General features: G+C 32.4%; 1 pseudogene; it reads left to right on the top strand.

Moving 5' to 3' along the window:
* Nucleotides 1-528: 528 nt before the first annotated feature.
* On the top strand, nt 529-1,332 carry LOC143545309 (zinc-finger homeodomain protein 2 pseudogene; annotated as a pseudogene).
* The last annotated feature ends 5,812 nt before the right edge of the window (nt 1,333-7,144 follow it).

The following is a 7,144-nucleotide window of genomic DNA, read 5'->3' as shown; positions in this document are numbered from 1 at the left end:
CAAGTTTACATGTCTCCATGCTAATAGTATGTACTTGACCCACCTGACCCGATTCAATTTGATAACTTTAATTTAACTCACTATTATTTCTACCACGGTTTACGTAACATTTAGGTTAGTTTTTCTAAAGGTAGATTATTTATGTGTAAGCTTCTCACATGGAGGAGAGTTAAGCATATTATGTCATCTTTCTCTTGGAGTTGAGTTGTTTCTCACTCTCTCTCTCTCTCTCTCTCTCTCTCTTAACTTCTTCATCTAAGGCAACCAACCTGTCTCTTGTTGCCTTCATACTTGTCTTGTTGGAACCTCTGCAACACCTTTCTCTCTCCTCTCCTAACCCCATGAAACCATCCTCTTAATTTCTGCTAACTCTCAGGTAAAGATTCTATCTTATCTTTTTAGGGTTTTCCCAGTCTTCATCACATGTGCTTTCTGGGCTTTCAAGCAATAACTTGTAAATATATTGGGTATGTTTTAATTTCAAATCTTGCTAACAATGAAGCATGTTTTCATTAGGGTGTGATAGGAATGCAGACTTCATCATCTCCTTACAACAACCACTTGATCAGAGAATCATCTTCCGAAACAGTGGATCACGGGTTGGATCCTGATCGGTTCCCGGGTACCGGAGCTTCAGTAACACCGATCTCAGTCGGATCTAAACTCCTCAAGTCATCAATTCAAGTTCAAGTTCCAAGGTACAGAGAATGCCTCAAAAACCATGCTGCCAACATGGGTGGAAACATAACCGACGGATGCGGCGAGTTCATGCCGTCCGGTGACGACGGAACCCTAGAAGCACTCAAATGCGCCGCCTGCAACTGCCACCGCAACTTCCACCGCATAGAGTACCCCACCGGCGGCCCTTTGCTCCAACTCCCACCGCCGTTACCCTCCCCGTCCCCTTCACCGTCATTCCACCGCCACCACCACCGGACCCCACCCCCCATCTCCCACCACCAACCCACGTGGGCTTCCTCCATCAACGCTCCCCCAGTCAAAATGGCGTTTGGAGGAAGCCCACTCTGGGGCGGTGCAACCGAGTCCTCCAGTGAGGAGCTGAATTTCACAGCCGGGGGCTCGGTTGCACCCCCGCCCTATGGGGTGTCCAAAAAAAGGTTCAGGACAAAGTTTACACAAGATCAGAAGGATAAAATGCTGGAGTTTGCTGAGAAAGTGGGGTGGAGGATCCCCAGAGAAGATGATCCGGAAGTGCAAAGATTTTGTGCAGAAGTTGGAGTGAAGAGAAAAGTGCTCAAGGTTTGGATGCATAATAATAAAGCCACTTCTGGGAAAAAGCAACCTCAAGATTCCAATGACGCCATTAATTGATTGTACGGTACAACCCCATTATGCATTAATGTTGTTAGAATGATCCATGTATATGATCAAGTGCTAGCTAGCTAGATATTAGAGATGCATTCTATTGCATCTTCTTGCTGTTCTATTTTCATATATTTTATTTTTATTTTTAAGGATTTTTATTTTGGTTGGATCTAAGGACTTTTATCAATGTTTTATTCTATAACTAGCTATTTTTAATTGTTTGAAACCCACAATAAAATGTTGGAAAAGACTTGTGGATTTCATTGGGATTTTCCAAACTATGTTTTCCATTATTTTGGGTTTCCAAGACCTACCAAACAAAAGTTGTTTAAAACATGGAATGAGGGTATGCCTAACATTTCCTTGCAAGTACAAGTCCTTTTCCCAATATGAAAAAAAGTCCATTGGCATTGAGTGGTTGTACATTGTACTTATTTTGTTGTGCATTGTTAGATGAATTGTTGAAACAGATGGTACCTTAAATCCTTGGTTCTAGAAAAACTTTCTTAGAATAAACTTAAATTTTTTGTTTATGAATATATATATTTTTTTCTTTTTACCAAGGGAGATGTAAGAAACTATCCACCTTTTGAGTTTTGTTTAACTTAAAACAAAATTCACAATCCAACAAGTGGACTAGTGGTCATAAAATGGCACTCATGTTTACAAAATAGATCAAGTTATTAAAAATGGATATGTTTATAACAAAATAGCAATAACAAGTTATTTCCAAAGATAGCAAGTCATTTGTATTCCAATGAACATGATTGTTTTAACATATATTAACATTTGTAGTCATTTTGTTAATTAATAAATGGGCATATTTATAACAAATAACAATAACAATAAGAAGTTATTATAAAAGATAGTAAGTCATTTGAAGTCATTTGGTTGCCTGGTACGTTAAAGTTACTATAATTAGGTAACTAACTAGATGTTAATAGTTATGTAATTAATTAGTTGTTTGACGTATGGTGGACCGGGTGCGTGGTTTTGACGTATAAAAACGTAATCAGTAACCAACTTATGATTAATTCGGGTTTTGAGTTTTATAGACTGGGATGCGTGGTTTTGAAATCTGAAAAACATAATCCACAAGTTTTTCTTTCAGCCTTTCAGTTCGGGTTCAACTTCAAGTAGACAGTTTACTAAAAAGTGAATAAGTTGATGGGCCTAATAAACTAGTACTTGGGCCTTCAATTCCTATTGAAAATTTAATTAAAATATTGCATTATCGTATCTTAATCAAAACACGTTGGGAAACAGTTGTCCATGCAAAAGCAGCTTGTCTTAATCATGGATTATTTACACCAAATAGATATAAAGTTAAATAACTGATTTAACAGAATAGTACAACTGTATGCGAAGGTATTATATTGGATTTAAGAGAAGCATTATTTTAGAATCACTACTATGTATGTTAACAATTGCTAAAATCACATAATTAAATATCCATATTATTGTAATCGTTTTATAGTAAATTATATAAAATGTAAATTGTAAATGGTAAAATTAAAAAATGGTTTGATTATTTCTCTGTGATACTCTTTATTTGATTTAATTTATTTTGTTCTGGATTATATTAAAAAGGTATAATAGCACTACTATCAAATGAATATTAGCGACCCATATTATCGTCAATAATTTGTCAGTATAAAGCCATCAATGATGCCATTAATAGAAGGCTCGAATTCACCATAACTCAAGACTAAACATTGATAATAGGTGCAAGTCGTCTGGCCCGGTGTAAGGAGGATGTCAAGTGACATCCTTAATGTGTTAATGTATTAGACCACACTTAAATTTATTTAAGTTTAAACTATATATATAAAGTATATTTGTGATAATTTCCGGTATGGTATCTCCCAACGACTAGAAACTAATCATTTTTCCCAAGTATATGTGTTGTTTTGTGTGTAAGAATTGTTGTTGCACACCTTTTGACTTTTAGTTATTGAATAGTGTTGATTTCTTGTTGTTAAAAGTAAAAAGGTGTATATTAATATATGTGAAGTGAGCACTAAGTTTGAAATGATTTTGGGAAAGCAAGCCTTATTTGGCCAGCTTTACCCATGTGTATGTTTGGTTTCCACACTTAGTTGAATTTCTTATTTTCAAAGCATGATAATTACTAGATTTGGAGTCGTAAGTTAAAACCCTTAAAACACTAGTTCTATATACAAAAGGCTGGTTGTTGTGGAGAATGGTTTATAATGTCACATTTCGACTGACTACGGATTACACATCGAGACGTAATTTTGATTGTTTATAGTACAATGACATTATTAAAGTGATAACAATTTATTCATATAATTTCATAATTTTTCACATGATAGATGGAAATTGAAATAAACAAATAAAATATGGAAAAAAAACAATTACGTCCTTTTATTATGAAAACCTAAAGGTCCATCTATATGATCTTCATTTTGATATTGCATTAATCTATAGCATATATAAATATAATGTCAACTAAAAATAGTTGGTAAGTGATCATAAGTTTTGAAATATATGTATAATGAAAAAGTGTGCAGTTCACATGTCATTAATGCACTATCCAAGCATATATGAAGTGCGTAAAAAGCAAGTATGGACTCGTTCTCTTTGGTGTAAAACCAAATTACTTAGGTAAAAATAAATGTGAACTCGTTCTCTATGAAGCAAAACCAAATTATTTGAGTAAGTGTATGATCATACATGACAATTGATATTTGACATCCCACAACACAACATAAGCATAACAAACACATAAGTATGATGCGTAAGCATATAGCATGAATATGACACACAGACATTATACTGAATTATATTGAAAATCTAACTAATATATTAAAGCAACATAATTTTGTCCACATGTTCTTCAACTAGGTTGTCCACATAGGCTTCCATGTCATCAACCTTCTATAAATCTAATTTCAACATATTCACCATAAAATTTTAATCAATGATATTGACTTTTATGGTGAATATGTTGAAATTAGATTTATGGAAGGTTGATGATATGGAAGCCTATGTGGACAACCTAGTTGAAGAACATGTGGACAAATTATGTTGCTTTAATATATTAGTTAGATTATGATATTAATTATCCTAATTATTGTTAGAATTAAAAAACTTATTAAATTTGCTAGGTTTAAATTGTTCATTGTTTTTCTTTAAAAGACACATGCTTCGTTCAAAATCATAACGTTCCCCATCGTTTGTACCAGATTCTTCGCCTCATCTATAACTGGTTCTTCATAATTTGTCGGTTTCATAATCCAAACAACATTAAATATGTTCATCATTTGCAATTATCATGTATGATTTATATTTTAGTGTTTAATCAATTTTTGTGAAGAACAACATCAAATTGATTCACTGTTATTGGATTTAGGGTTTAACTGCATGAGTTTTTATACTAACGGTTAATAGATTAGATATTTAATATATTCCTATTAATCGATTTATGTTTTAATCTATTTAGGGTTTAAAGGTATGATTTTTTTAAATTATCGGTTAATTGATATGATGTTTAATATGTTTGTTACTTAAAATTATGTTTATATATTATGATTTTTTGTTCATAATGCGCCTTTTTCCAAGTTTCACTAATACTAATTTATTTTTATGACCTATCAATTTAAAATTTAAAAATCTTATTACATATAGATAGGAACCTAACTGTTATAATCTAACTAATATAATAAAGCAGCTCAATTCTATCCACGTGTCGTTAATCTAGGATATCCACATAGGAAACCACATCATCACATTTCCATATGATTATTTTCCACATATTCACAATTAATTTTTGGTAACATTAAACTATTATTTTTGAAAACTAAAATCTTTTTTAATATAGTTGATCAATTAGTTATATATTGACTAAAAATTCACAACCTTACAAAAATTGTTATTTTTAATTAAAACAATTTTGCAACAACAATTTCACAAAAAAACAATTAAAACAATCTTACAAAATGCAAACCAGGAATTTTTTTTAAAGGGGATGGATCCCTGGCAAACATTTCAATTAAAAAAAAAAGAAAATGGGTTAATTAAAACGGTTTCTAAATTAGTCAACAGGTCAAATTGGTTTATTATTATAGTTAGATGTCTAACTTTTGATAGTTTCAAAAATCAAGCCCTGGATTTTTATTAGAAATTATATGATGTATTTATAGGCTTATTTATAGGGTTTTATTTATAAGATGTATATTGCATTATATTGAATTTGATTTATTGTATTTATTATTTAACTAAAACGGTTTCTGAACTTACGGTATTTATCAAAAATAAACATCTCCATATGTAGTATATAACATCCGCTCATAGATGCATTCTCCATATATAGTATCAAAAATAATATTTTAACGAACATGAGTTAGTGTAGGATTTCTTGTTTGGTGTATTTTAGTTTTGTCGAGATTAGCGGTCGTTTTAGTTAACGCAATACATCAGCAAACTCCTTGTCGATTCTAGTAGTCGAACGGAAATCATGAGAAGCAGGTGAACGACGTTGATTATGATGATTGATTCATAGGAAGGACATTCTACGATGACCAACAATGAAATTGGAAATGAGTTGATGTGAAATAAAAGGGATGTGTATGTATATGTACATGCATGTATATGAATTAGTGCTAGTGAAGACTTGAGAACGAGTCAGGATTTAAAATAATATGTATAAGTTTGAAGCATTTAAGTAAATAAACAGTGTTTATAAAATTTTTCCAAGAATAAAATAACCAAACATATCAAACGAGTCGACCTCCCATGAGCTTTCCATGGTAATTTGAATGACCCAACTAAATAAATCAACATAAAGTTTGTGAATTGGCCTTCCATGAGTGTTCCATGGCAATTTGTTGGCCCAATTCAAATAACGAGTAACAAACAATTGAGTTGGTCAGCCCATGAGCGTGTACATGGCATTTAACTGACCCAACTAATTAATAAATTATCAAGTCAATGGAGTTGTTCGGACCATGAGCGTTACATGGCATTTAACTGACCCAACTAAACATCGAATCAACGAATCAAATATAAGTAGTTGGTGTATCTTGGGAACCACCCCAGACAATACGTTCCAACCCAAAAATCAAATCGAAAATGGTTTAAGAAATGGATAGTTGGAGTGCCCATGGATTAACATGGATTTTTCACCCAACTAAGCATTTTAAAATAATTTAAAAACACAATTTTGGAAGTATAACCGTTTAGCCGGTTATATTTACCATGCAATCGTGTAGCCGATTACGGGTACCACTTAAAGTTATGGTTGTACGACATTTGTCATACCCCCATGCTTCAATGTGAATGAGCAAAAAAAACACGGGAATTTTTAAAGAGTTTCTCACAATAAAAGATAATCTACCAAAATAAAAGACTTAGAAAAATATTTTAAATGTGAGGCATAGCCTTGGAATTTGTGTGTGTGCAATAAACTGTTAAGATACAATATAATAAAATAATAAATCTAATCAAGCTGTATACAATTTATTAAATGGCACATAAGGCAATTTAGATAAGCACGTATAGAGTTCCTAACATATGACCTATCTTATAACCTTCGACTCTAATACCAATCTGTCACACCCCAACCTAAGGCAGAAATTTCGTGGCGTGATCCGATTACTCACAGCTCGAATATACCTATCATAATATAAAAGTGACAACATCTAATTAATTATTTTATTTCAATTATACACACAATATCCAAATACAACAAATAATTTAAATATATAAACATAAGCTCGAATAAATATTAACTTGATTATATCCTAAGGTCTTGTCTACATGTCCAAACTTCAATCTTCAATACAAGCAACCTGCA

This window comes from Bidens hawaiensis, unplaced genomic scaffold (genome assembly GCF_021521415.1).
Source record: "Bidens hawaiensis isolate Kalapana, Puna unplaced genomic scaffold, B.hawaiensis_p1.1 tig00000904_1, whole genome shotgun sequence".
Lineage (NCBI taxonomy): Eukaryota > Viridiplantae > Streptophyta > Magnoliopsida > Asterales > Asteraceae > Bidens > Bidens hawaiensis.
Note: the sequence above shows the minus strand (reverse complement) of the source record. Positions and strands in the feature narration are given on the sequence as shown.